At 38.1% G+C, this 14417-nt stretch overlaps 1 protein-coding gene across 27 annotated transcripts in view; it reads right to left on the bottom strand.

The window, feature by feature from the left end:
* Dlg2 (discs large MAGUK scaffold protein 2) overlaps positions 1–14417 on the bottom strand; it is a 1893126-nt gene that overhangs the window by 173963 nt on the left and 1704746 nt on the right. The window contains exon 1 of one of the 27 annotated variants that reach the window (XM_063256363.1): positions 5703–5979. The exons of the other annotated variants lie outside the window; for them this stretch is intronic. The gene's annotated coding sequence lies outside the window, so the exon portion shown is untranslated. Of the gene's footprint in view, positions 1–5702; positions 5980–14417 lie in introns of those variants that run through there. 27 annotated transcript variants of the gene reach the window in all.

Raw genomic sequence — 14417 nt, 5'->3', positions numbered from 1 at the left:
ACACATAAAGCATAAAGGAAAAAGGAAAAATAAACAGGAATGCAATGATTAAAGTGTTTCATTGCAGAGGCTAAATGATGAGCTTTGTTTCATCCTGCTTTTGTTTCTTTTTTTTTTGTCTTGCTTTTGTTCTTTTAATCTCCCCGCACCACCCCTATTATCATCTCTTCTGAGCAAAATAAATATGGCATACACCTTAGTCTCAATACAGTTGTCAGCTTTACTGCTCTATTTTCAGAGTTGAGTGAACATTTAACGTATGTACACTGTGTACTCTGAATTTACTGTGCCAGATGCTTTCACATGGATTAGGAACAGCTAATACTGGGAGGTCAGGGACCGTAGTTACACGGTTCCAGCAGCTTCAAAGTCAGGAACTACTATACTTCCTTGATAGTACGGAAAGCACAGTTGCAGGATTTGGTGGCTGGGAATACTTTGCAAGATGCATTCTATCTTTCTACCTAGAAAAGTGCTCTGTGAAAATAAGAACAACAGAAACAATAACAAAAGCAAAAATCAGTGATTTGTATGACTACTCTTATTGTAAATAAATATTTTATTTTTTGCAGTGCTGGAGATTGAATCTAGGGTCTTGCACATACTAGGCAAGTGCTCTACCACTAAGTTACTCCCCCAGCCCTACTCCCTTTGTATTTAAAAAACAAAAACAAAAACAAACCCCACAAAATCTTAGATTTTTAAATGCAGTAAGTCCCAGCCTTATGAATAAATAATAATAATTTATGAACATTCATAAATTGGATTCATTCTTAAGTCCAACAAAGTGAGTCTTATACTTCTCTGACACACATATACAATGTAAAGCATAAAAAAACCAAACATACACACAAAAACACTGTAAGCAAACTATTTTTACTTTTGCAGCTGTGTTTCTATGGTTATCGCTTTGCAATTCCTACCAGTCCCCTCCACATCTCCACTGCTTTTCCTGCTCCTTCCACAAATCCTGGGCTCTAAGGATCCTGAGCATTGCACTAGTGTGCAGTATTGCACTGTACACTAAGCACGCTGCAGAACACCACAATTTCCAGCTGGTATTTTCGCAATTGAGCTGTTTTGTGATTCCTACGAACGGTGGCAATGCAAGGTCCCTTCGCATGGCGAAAGGTTTACAACTTGAATGTTCATAAGTCTAGGATTTGCTATAATTACAGAAAACTGCTGCCTGGAAAGCCTGTTAGTTCTCTTTAGGTGTTTTTTGTTTCTAACACAACGTAAGATAAAAAAGAGTTACTGCCAAAAGGCATACTGGACAGAAAGAGGAGCCAGATAAATGGAATAAGGTCACACAAAGCCACTGATTCTACTTCTGCTTTTTAACCAGCTTAGAAGGCAGGGCTACATTCAGATCCTCAAGGCAGCCAGCCTTCTCTTAGTTTCTTGCCCCGAAGGTTACAACCACATCTTAAACAAGAGATAAAAAAAGACAACTGAAATTAATGAAGGTCCCTCTGAGCAACTGTGTTTTCAAATGACATAAAAGACATATGGCCAGGTTTTATAGTCCAGCTGATTCTAAAAGTGCCTTCCAAAGTAAGTCTATGCCTCTGAACTAAAAGAAAAGCCAGGGTCTATCCTTGATAGGTCAAGATGCTCGTAGTTAGAAAATAGCACTTAAGAAGCTTCCAGTATGAAGTCTTTATAGTTTTGTTGTTCAAACTATTTCTTTTTGATTTAGTTGAAAAAAAGCTAAAGCAAAAACAAACAAAAGCCCCATAAAACCAACTCACTAGAATTTTAGCTTTCCTACTTTGCAGTATATGTAAACATTCTGTAACTAAAGGAGAGGCTGTGCCTAATATTTTTTGGACCAGGACAAGAAGACACAAATGGAAGCCTTCCCTTATGTTCTTCTGATCCATCTCTTCTCTTCCACAGTTCTTTCCTGCAGCACAAAAAGGCCTTTTATGCAGATGTGTGCACATCAGAGCTCACCAGTCAAAGCTACGATGAAAATGTTCCACCTACTAACCTCTTCCTAGCATCATGGAAATAGCAGCTTCTAGGTTTTCCTTCACAACCCTAAGACATGGGTTCAGAAATACTTGAAGAAAACATTACCGTATCCCATTTAACCTGCATGTGTCCTAGAAGGGTGAGCCAAATCCAAATGGACCCCTTTTCTTTTTCTGAAGGCTCTTCTAAACTTAGTGGTTCAGAGAAGTTTTGCCTGGGCCAAAAAGGAGGTACTGATTCAGGCTTTCAGGTCCTCCCTTGCACTTGATAAATTCATGATTCTCCTTACTACTGGGAATTTAATTCAGGGAACTACAACCACAGGCTTTTTTATTTTGAGACAAGATCTTACTAAATCGCCCAACCTTCCTTTAAATTTTTAATCCTCTTTCTTCAGCCTACCAAGTAGCTGGGATTAGAGGTATGTACCATCATGCCCACAATTTGTTACCTTTTAAAATTTTATATATATATATACCAAAGCTATGCTTTTGGGAGAATAGGAAAGATGGATTAGGAAAGTGTGATTTTTATTGGCATAGACCAAAAATAACAACAAAGGAAATCACCAATGTCCTTTTCTTATTAATATTCCTTAAACTCTAAAATTCTATTGGGTAACTTTCCCCAGGGTAGCTACAGTGTAGATTCTGAAATAAAAAAAAGGTGAGAGTTTGAATCCTAGCACTGCCATATTCTCATTTAATCAACTTAGTAGTATTTAAAAGAATTCATTCTAATCTTGTTTTCTCATTTGATTCTAGGGAGTAAGACAGTCTTCCGGGTAGGGTTGTTGTGCACAGTGCCTGGGACCTCATAAATAATATTTGGTATTATAATCAGGTATTTGAGTGCAATGTCAGGGCGGGGGCTAGATTTCAGCATTGTTTGGCAAATAATTTAGAAAGACATGATATATTATTTGATATCACTTTATTTCCATGCTTCCTATTTAAAGTAAAACTTATTCTTTGGATAATTACACAAAGACCTTGCACACCATTCCAGGAATTAGTCAAAAGTGAACTGAAATGTAATAACTGTTTTTACTAAGTTTCCAAAATAAAAACAATCTGTAATTATAGATTGGTAACCAAAAAACATTTTTACAACTTTGTCTACCACGCATATTTCTTTTAAAATGAACACCTACTAGAATGAGTTAACATACTATATTCTATAAAGTGCAATTTACAACAATAATGACTACCTTTTACTGGGTTCTTTTTTGTATGGAACAGTGTACCAGGTGATTTATGCACATCATCTACTCGGTGTAATTCTCTTAACTTTCACCTCCCCCATTTCACAGACAAAGAGAGTAAGTCTTTTGAAGACTTCAGACTGGAAGCTTTTCAAATGCCATTTCAGAGTATCCTGTGGTTTCACAGGGTGGGGGACAAAAAGTTGTTGCTCTTTCCATTTGTACCCTGCTTGGGCTCCTTTAATCTGCTCCCCTCTGGCATCTTCTTCGACTTGCCAAAGAAAATTATATGTGTCATGAAGGCAAAAATTAACATTTGCCTCTTTAGCTTTTAATCTGTTCTGAGACACAGAATTCTGTCTATGTGTACCCTCTCAGAAGGTCTTTGTCACAGTTTATATCTGTCTTGTAAATTTAACTGGGAATAATGTGCTAAATTTTCTTTTGTTGCTATAAAAGGAACTCAGCATTGGTGGGTGGAGATAGAAAAAACTCCACCAAATGAGAAGGAACTTGGTTTAAAGAAATTGGTACATTGATTTAATTCTCCACCAAAACAATACTGAATCAAAACTCAGAAACTGCTGCAAAATAAACTCTGCCTCTGGCATGTGATTTTAAATAATGCAGTACAATAAACTTCAGTACAAATGCATCTCCAAGCTACTTCATAACTATATTGTTTTTGGCATTAAGATCGACTGAAATTTTTAGGAACCTTCAGCTGTATGTTCTGAGCTTTACAAAATGTCATGGGCTGGTGGGATCATCACACACAGATGTTCATTTATACTTGCAGGGTATTTGCTGAATTTCCTATCTTAATTATTACTGCCATAGCCCAGAGGCTTTGAGATGAATAGAAGACATTTTACAGACCCTTCTTGGGGCACCCGCTTGTAGATCAGAAACCAAGTCTCAGGTTACACACCCCTAAGTGCCAACCACAATACATCACTCCTCTGCACTTTAAGCAGAACTTGTGCAGAAAAATGGAAAATATGGAAAAGCTATTTATGGAAGAAAAAAGTATGGGCGAAAAATGTGTTCCTGGAAAAAAAAATATTCCATATTCTAAATGTGCCAAGTTTTTGGCGCAATGAGAGAGTATACTAGGAAAGGAGAAATCACTTTATTGGAAGGAATCACTTTATTGATCGAAATATTAGGAAACAGCAAAGCGCAAGCTAAGAAGTCCCAGGTTGGAAAAAAAAAAAGCCTGCATTTTTCAATGACACACTAAAATGGATTGTTTTTTGTGAGGATAAAAAGATGCTCTTGTTAGGTCTAGATCTTACATCTAAAGAAAAACAGTGTATTAGTGTACAAGGTAAACACTTTGGACAGACAGACAATAACGGATTCAAAAGACAGTAGTTCCTTGCCAATGAAATAAAGCAAATGTCAACAAGCCAAACACACTTGAAGCATCTGGAAAAATGTCCTCACTATTCCTTTCTACATATAATATGCCATATGACACTACAGTTAAATCTGCTACTGCCAAAAAAGAAAAGAAAAGAAAAAAAACCGTCAGGCTGCTGATTTCCCTGAGATTTGAACACAGGCACAACAGTGCATCAGAAGAGAGTCTAGAAGGGTTCTACTTTACTTTTTTCCCCCTCCTGGTAAAGAACTGACTTCCTACAGGTAGCTGACCAGGAGTTAGCACTCATCCCGTGTGGAGCCAGACTCGGGGCAAAGACCTGGAACAGACCCTGAGATGCGAACTGCAGCCTCAGGTAACTTAATGGGAATAGGAAACTAGAGAAAACAGGCACAAGTTACACAAACACTGGTCATGCCGTTTGCATCTGTCTGTCCTGCAGTGCGCCGTGCAGAGCTTTCACAGTGATCCTGCCTTCTCTCTCTCTCTCTCTCTCTCTCTCTCTCTCTCTCTCTCTCCATTATCATCATCAACAGGCATGCCAAATGCAAATCTCCTCAAACTCAGATCCCACCCTAGCAAAATGCAGGGACTACGACCATACCGAGTTTTACAATAATCTCCACAATGCCTATTATTCACAGCCCCATGGTTCTGTTCACACAAAAGATTGCAATTTGAATCTTGCGTTGCACAGGTTCAGCTCAGTTGGAGCTGGTTACCAGGCAAACAGTCCGTTTTAAGATTTACCGATTGCCGGGGAGAGTTAGTAGGGGGGTGGGGATGGATAAACCACCCTGTACATACCTCGCTTTGGCAGCTAAGAAAAACAATTTCGTGACAAAGAGACTTGCTCTTTTCAAAGCTCATCCAACAAATGAGACTAGCAGGATGAAACCTGAGAAACTTCGGCAACCAAAGAAAGCAGCCTTCCAAGGATCAAGGTGAATAATTGATTTGTCAGGTTTTGTTTCATCTTTTAAGCTATTTTGCAATTAAAGAGAAATTGTGGAATTTATCAGAACCCAAACACTGACACACATACTCCTGACAGCAAGTGCATAATCCAAACTATGGATGTGTTTGCCAAGCGCATTCAACAACGATTAGCTGCAAAGCCGGAGAACTTACCGAGCGAGCACGAAATTATTGGAACAAAGCAGGGAGGAGGCAGGAGGCACCAAAAGCAGCTTCTCCCTCTCCTTGATGCCAGGTTCTCCCGTTCTTCTGTCTGGTCCACTCTTGCCTTTATAACTAAGACTCCAACAGAACTCACTAGCGGAACCTGATGAATTATAAAACAGCCCCTCCTAGACTCCCATATTTTACATCACAGGGGGTGACCATGCAGCATCCTCGCTTGCTGGATACATATATTTCCTTATAACTCACTCAGACAAATACAGCAGCTCTAGAAGCACTGACAGTAATTGGTATTTGGGATGTACCAGTATTATCCAATAAGACGCTTTCCCACCATCAGAACTATCCCCTCAGCCTCCACTTGTGTTCCCCCATACCTTGTTAAGGTGGATCCACCCAACCCTGTGGAGTGTAGGCAAAGACAGGCAAAATGTAAAGCCAATGCACTTGGAGCAAAACGCATTACTTGGGGTTAATCCTTATAATGGTTCCATAAGCACCAACCCCTATATTTGCAGAACGTATCACAGCATGTCAAATGTTGTCACTGTCTCTTAGTGGCTAAGAAAAGTATCAGCATCGCTATAATACAGATGGACATGAGAGCTCAGAGAAAAGTGACTTGTTGGGTATTTACTATATTTTGGAGTTGCAAGAAGCCTAGGGATCGAGGAGTCCAGCCTGTTCACTGTACCAACAAGGAGCTCACAGCAAAGAAAGGTACAGTAACTTGGCTGCATCACACAAATGCTAAATGTGATTTGAGCTGGAAGCTAAACTCAGGTCTTCTGCTATCAGATAGACAGTCTATCTACCATGTAGCTCCTAGAGCACAGAAGACTTAAAAACAGAATAACATGTGGAAATGAGAACCAGTACCACTGATTAAAAATCATGAGTGGGTAGTGTCTGAGCTTTTTGTGCCCTCTCTTGCAAGGTCAGTGTAATCTGTGTTGGCTCACCGAACAGCAACACTGGAAAACACTCATTGGATAATAATAGCTCATATCTTAATAGTACTTAATAGTACTTTTTAGGTGCCAGGCAGTGTTCAAAGAGCTTAGCATGAACTGACTCAGCTAATCATTCAAACATTCCTATGAGGAAAGTTCTATTACAAAAATTGTACTGCAGACAAAAATACAATAAACCTTAAATTTGAAGAGGTTAATTAGTCTACAACGGATCGCACACTTACAAAGGGGTGCAGCTAGCATCAGCCCAGGGCAGGCTATGTTCAAAGTCCAATTGCTTCAACATGTTGTCTTGTCACAGTGTCTTAACATAGTAAGACAGTGTTTACACTAAACTGTTCAAGTCAGATGGACAGTGAGAGCATATTTATTTATTATGGCCTTTAGTAGAGATAGATCATAGAATGTGAAACTAAATGGAATTGTTCTTAAACCCCACCCTTGCTCGTAATGACTTTTTAAAATCTATAAGATTTTAAATTAATACCTATTTCAAAAAAATAGATATCTGTGTCAGAAAAATGTGGTGCCAAGTTTGGAGTATGTGCCCACACATTGGTGGCTATTTTTCTGACCGTACTTTCTTTGCTTCAGATAAACAATTTCTGCTTTACCTTCTCCCTCAACTTTCTTTTAACAATGTTAATTGTACTTTAACAAAAAGGCCTCTAGGCTGCTGTGAAGAGAGAAAGACACTTAGAGAGGTTATCATGCATCCTACAGAACCTTGCTGGGAATAGAAGGAAGGACTTTCTCCCTGAAAATGGAAGGCCCAGAACCTGTCCTTCTGGCTGCCCATTCAATTCACTAACTTTTTTCTACTTCACTTTCATGATTAGTTAGTGAACAGTCCAGGAAGACTATTCGCAGGATGTCCGCTATGCACTATGAGATCAGCCTGGCTTCCTTTGCTCTTTCCAAGCTAGCATCTTCCACAAAGCCTTTTATTTATTTATTTATTTATTGTCTTTTTCCTTTTTGTCGGTACCGGGGATCGAACTCATGACTGCCTGCTTGCAAGGCAGGTGCTTATGCCACCGAGCTAAATCCCCAGCCCTAAAAACAGCAAACTTTCACATGGAACAATGTATTTTTCGCTATGAACGTTAGGTGTGCCAGACAGGAAGACAGGCATCTCTTGTCTCCAAGGTTCCACTGCCAACCCCTCCTTAAGTCAGGGCAATCTTTGCTTACACAGGGCAATTTGGCCACCTGTGACATCTCTTTCAGATGTTTGTCCAGTAAGAAACTGCCATCCTCAAGTGATGTAAATGGTACTTTTTGAGTCATCAATAGTAACCAGTAGGAAAAGGCGAGGGACTTATATAGGAATACACAGGTTTATACAGGAGACATTTTCTTAGCTCTGTGTTCCCAAGAGTAACCCTGTAGCCAAATTCATTTGTTCATATACAGATTACTCTGTCCTTGTTGATTTACTTTTCCTCTAAGCATCTTACATTAGTAAGACGCCCCTTCTTTCACGACATACTTCATACTAGGTACTTTAGTAGTGGAAGTAAGGAACATAATTGAGAGTGGGGTACAGGGAGGGAGAGGCAGACTTCTAAGGCAGTAAGAAAAGCCAAATGCAAACACCATGAATAGTAAAGAACATATGCTGAGTATAAGATCAGCAGTTATTTCCTATCAATCTGCATGGGGATTATCCACCTATTATCTGACGTAGCTTGGTTCTAAGTAAGTCTTTCCATAATTTTCAGCTCCTTTGATATACCATGAACCCAAAATATCCTCCAAGAGCCATTTCTTTCCGGTCTATTTTCTTCTACTTCCTCACTACTTCACCATTATGGCAGACTATGAAAATTAATAATCTTTATAACTTTTACATTATATTCATTTCCCTGTATACATATGCAATCATAACCACTACCTTAAGTCAACAATTACCCTCAGACATGATGAACTATATAATACCATCAAACTATATCAATGTTTTGCTTATACAGCATTAAAAAGATAGTGTTAATACTTATTGACCATTTAACATGGGCAGATGATATACTAAACCTTACTCACATTTCTCATTTAACCCTCAAAACAACTTCTTGAAATGAGCTGTATTATTATTCCTACTTTGCACATGAGGATTCTGACTAGAAGGGTTAGGTGACTGGCCAACGAATGACACAGTCTGAATAACTGAGGCTCAAAATTGCAGACCCTTTTTGTTAACTACAGAATATACCGATTCTAAGACATTGAAGCAGTAGATAACAATATATTAGTATTTACTAATATATTAGTATACTATGGTATAATATGTTGGTATATTAGTATATTAGTATACTAGTATTACTGCTTTTATTTTCTCATATCCCATTTTCTTCTTCAGTGACTTCCATTGGAAATCCCACTTAATTCATTCTTATCAAGGTGAATACAACATCCTTACTGACAAAACCCTGGCCACTGTAACTGTCTTCAGTTCATGCAAACTTTTCCCAACATTTGGCAGAGCAAATTACAACCTCCTCGAATTGGTTACTCTTTTCTGTGTTTCTGAAATTCTCTGAGTCTTCCTCTTACATCCCTAATTCATCCTTCTCAGACTCCTTTGCTATGTTCTTCTTTACATCCTGACCTTTCAAACTGGCAGTGCCTCGGGTAATTAGATCCCTCTGGTTGTACTCAGTCCTAAGTATCAAGGTATAAATGCTAGCTGCGCAGTGAAGCCTCCCTCCCTCCAGACCTCTGTACCCAAATGCCTACCACATCTAAGTATCTTCCACCCAGGTGTTTAATAATGGGATGCTTACATTTAAAGTATCCAAAACTAAACAGTCTTCTCCCTTAGGACTTCTCTACTCTCAGTGTATACCATTTTAATAAATGGCAAGATCATTTATCTGGTTGTCCTTGGCCAAAACCTGAGTTATTCTTGACTCTTTTTACCTTACCTCCTATGCTGTATTTACTACCAGAAAATCTTGTGAATTCCACCTTCAAAATGTATCCTGATTTCTTTCTCAGCCTTACCTGTATACTTTATACCACTACTGTTTCCAACAGAATTTCTGTACTTCACTCTTAACTAATCCCCCCCACAACTCCTTGCTGCACTCACCTGCATAGCAACCAAAGTCAGACACAGACACTCCCTGCTCAGGTCCTGTTAGTTCATCCCATTTTTCTTAGGATTTGTTGCTTCATGGTAATCAGGACTCTATTGGTTCAAGTGCCTTCTCCTTAGAGGTAATTCTCCTATCCAGTACAGAGCACAATCTTTAGCTTCTGGTCCTCTCTGATCTCTTACTAGACCTGTTCCTCAAGGCCAGAGACCTCATCTGTTTTGTCTGTTGTTGAATCTCCAACTCTAGATAGAAAATAGGGTCTACTACATAACACAGATTTAATACTTGTTAAATGCATGTGTTCTAAGTCCAACCTTCATGACTTCTTAGTTGTAAATATCCTAGCCTAAATCACTTATTGTCCCTATATTATAAATTTCTTAGTTGCAAATTTCCTTAGAAAACAACCAATACTTGAAGAGTTCTGATGGCTCTTTGGTACTTTACAATGTATTCAGCCTCTCCTCTGTTTGACTTCCATACCACAGTTCCATGATGCTGGTCAGTGCTGGCTGAATTGTGCTTCCCCAAATCTACATGTTCAAGGCTTTACCTGTGCTGCATCTCAGAATGTCACCTTATTTGGAAAAGGAAGTATTGCAGGTATAATCACATAAGATGAAGCCATATTGGAGTAGAGGGAGCCCCTAATCCAATATGACTTTCTGAAAAAAGAGAAATCTGAACATAAAAAATGCACACAGGGAGAAAGTCATGGGAGGCTTGAAGCCATGCTATCACAAGTCAGGGAACTCCCAGGGGCTGGGAGAGATTGAAGCCTGGAACAGATCTTTCCCTGGAGACTTCAGAGGTAGCACAGCACTGTCCACACCTTGACTTCTGGCCCCCAGCACTGTGAGAAGATAAGTTTCTTTTGTTCTAGTCCTTCCAGGTTTGTGGAACTTTGTTACAATAGGTTTGAGGAAAAAAAAATACATGCTAGATATAAGGAATTTTTGTAATTTGTTGGCTTGTTTGCTTTTTGGTACTGGCAATCAAACTCAGGACCTTATGCTTACCAGGCAGGTGCTTATGCCACCAAGCCTCATCTCCTGCTAATGTAGGAATTTGCAGCCAGCTTTCACATAGAGGACTACACTGGTTTGGGATTTAAACAAAGATCTCTTATGACTTCAAAGCCTATTCAGAGTAGCAGTGACACTGCTACCTAAACTTTTTGGTCCACTGCAGAGTGAGAAAAGTAAGTGGGATACAGTCATTTTTCATCAAGCTAAATGGCCTTCCTTTATTATAGAATTATGCCGTTCCCATTGTTTATTTTCTTCCCTTTGTTTTTGCTATTAAGTTATCCTGTTTCTTCTGAATTGATAGTAATCACACATAGTAAACTTTTTATTTCTTGTGCTTTCATGTCATCCATTTTATCGGCAAAATAAAAAGCTGGCAATTCAGTTGGTCTACTGAAGTTTCTTATGCAATGTTTCTGATCTCTGAGGTACAAGAAAGTCTGGGAACAAATTTAATAATGCTATCCTTTCATGAAACAGGTTCAAGAAAGCTCTTCCCATATAGTCACACTGGTAGTGGGAAGAGATAAGCTTTGCTTTCAATCTAAAAAAGTTTCTGCTTACATAGATTAAAAAAAAAAACCTGTTAATTGTCACAATCCGTCAGCACCTCTAAATTAATCTAGTATAATCCTATGCAATAAATTTAACTAAATTTAACAATTTTCACTAATTGAGGCCTTTCCTTTGCCCCCCACTCCCTACTTGTCATTAGAACTTCAATAAAATTTTTGACTTACTTTTGACCTGATCCATTGTCTTATGGGTTTAGGACCTGTGGGTTTGTGAAAATGTCTGAGGATTAAATGAGATCACTTCTGTTAAGTATCTAGAACAACATAAAAGTCTTAGTAAATGCTAATTCTCTTTAATGAAAGAGGGAAAGCTTTACGCCTCCAGAAGGGAACTGGATTTAGGACTAAAGGAGATTTAGAGAGGCTAGACTACTCTGGGAGACTGGTCAGATAAGCTTTATCCTTTTGCTAAGCATTCAGTATTTCATAAGACAGTTCATAGAAATGGGAGCAGTCCATTTTATGTACCCATATTCATGAATACATGTACGTAATATACATATGATTGCTGTGACTATATATTCCTTTTTCAGTTCCTGTTTGAAACACTTTGCAAGTAAGAACTTAATTTGTTTTATTATTATTTGGTCATATAAGCTAATTTACGCTCACCAATTTGTCCTAAGTTGGGGATCCCTAGTTAAAATGAACTTCTACTTCTCTTTGCCCAATTTATCTCAGACTCAAAATTGGAGAAGGAGTTCCTTGTTTCCATGAAGATTTATACAGGACACACTTTATTATTACTTTGAATTCCAAAAGAACAGTGAGTCAAGATCAGATTCTCTGACCCCTGAGGGGCTCCAGTTCAGGAGGTGACAAGTAGATGATAACTAAATATTTAGTTGTGTATTTGTAAGGGTTTTCTCTACACATGCCCTGAGGAACAACACTCAATACAGTCTGGTTGATGAGATCATAGAAGCTTATTGAAAAAAGTGATGTGTTAAGCTGAGTATAATGGATGATGTCATGGCTCCAATGTGTCCCCCAAAGTTTGTGTGCTGAAAACTTAATCCTCAAGCCAATAGTTTTAGGAGGTACAGTCTCTAAAAAGCTGAGAGTGTCACAAAAGCAAATTCAGCCATCTCTTAGTCTCTTGCCATGTGATACCTTTTACCTTGTATCTTGGATTTAACAGCTTCCAAAGCTACAAGAGGTAAATTTCTATTCTTTACAATTTATCCAGTTTCAGATATTCTGAAACAGATAACTAATGATGATCGGGTATTGGTATTCCAATCCTGGTGAAAAGCATATTCAAAGACACTGGGAATGAAGAAACTCAACGTGGAACTTTGTGAAATCAAATTTTACCCATTTAGTATTTAATAACTTAAAGATCATGTGATGGTAAAAAGACCAACTCTGGAGTTTAGGAATGCCATGGGAGAATAAATCCTTTTTCATGAACTTTTTCAATGCACTGAAAGCTAAACTAGAAAATGTCATGCTTTATAGTTAGACAGCCCTGATTCATTCAAGTGACCTTTGAAAGTTGGTTGATGTCTCTGAATTAAATCTCAGTTGGTTCCTCATCTATAAAATGAAGATAATACTATCTATCTCACATAGTTGTTATATTCTCATGAAATTAAAAATATGAAGTATCTTGTTACACAACAGCCCCAAAACAGTAAAGTACTAAAAACATTTGTATCATTGTGAATAAGAACCTATATTACTCATGCCAACTCTGGTTTCCTATTAGAGTATATTTGTTTTCCTTTCTAGACCAGGCTTAAAATCTTGTTAATATTATCATTTAAAGTCATTTTGAGTACATACTTACATATTTAAAAATTATAGCTTATACAAGCATATTACTATGGCACAGTATGAGCATTATAAAATATATACCAGAAGAGAAATTTAAAGGTTGAGATGAAAAGTTAATAATAAAATATGCTGTATATCCCTGGAGCGTACATATAGCCACTCTGTAGATACTAAGAGCTCCTCGGCAGAAAAGACTAACCTCTTTCATTCATGGAACATCTACTAGCACAGACCAAGTACTCAGCATCAAGCAATTGAAACAGCAAACACTAACATATAAGGAAAGTGAAAGCAAAAACTGGGTGGCTTACTAATGCCCCACCTGTCCAAATTAGATTGGCTGATTGATGAGACAGGATCTCGCTGTGTAGTTCAGGCTGGATTTGAATTCACTAAGTAGTTCAGGCTAGTCTGTTACTCACAATGATCCTCCCACCTTAATTTTCTGGCTACTGAGATTATAGACGTAAGAATCATGTCCAGCTAATTTTTATCTTTAAATGTTAATACATATTATAATTGTAATAAAAGATTAATATAGTAATGTTAAGCAACCAAAATGTAATGGTCCCTCTTCTCAAAAGTCAGTGGCAATTGTAGAGTTAATATTCTTCTTTTTAAAGGGATAACAGTAATGGTAGCTACATTTTTGACCAATTATAGAGGGCAGGCACTATACTGATCACTCTACACAGACTCTCCTTAGAGAGTATCAGGCATATTTTAGTGTATGATGGGGTGTGGAGGAAGGGAAGGTAGTGAGCAGCAAACCACAGACTATGAACCAAATTTGGCTCACTGTCTGATTTAAAACAGTCCATGAGCCAAGAATAGTTTTCATATTTTTAATTGATTGGAAAAAATAAACAAAAGGGTAATATTTTGTAGCATGTGAAAAAGCTATTAGAAATTCAAATTTCTTTGCTCATAAACAGTCACATGGAAACATAACCATGCCCATTCATTTATGGGCTGTGTATAGCTGCTTTGGCACTATGATGGCAAAATTGATTATTCCAGTAGAGATCACGTAACCTGTTATATCTACAACACTTTTAGCATCTTCTCCTTTACAAAGTAAGTTTGCCAACTCCTGTATCTGAATAGAGTCCCCTAGATTTGGGCAGGTTGCAGCTTGCATTGGTTGTAAGTCATAGTCCCAGTGACAATCCCATTTGGAAATGCAGCTACACAGAGATTAACTCACCTGTCCATACACTTAAAAAATTCAGAGTCAGTGATATTTAGG

The sequence above is a fragment of the Cavia porcellus genome, unplaced genomic scaffold (assembly GCF_034190915.1).
Source record: "Cavia porcellus strain 051 isolate PalLab524CR breed Dunkin Hartley unplaced genomic scaffold, mCavPor4.1 scaffold_9, whole genome shotgun sequence".
Lineage (NCBI taxonomy): Eukaryota > Metazoa > Chordata > Mammalia > Rodentia > Caviidae > Cavia > Cavia porcellus.
Note: the sequence above shows the minus strand (reverse complement) of the source record. Positions and strands in the feature narration are given on the sequence as shown.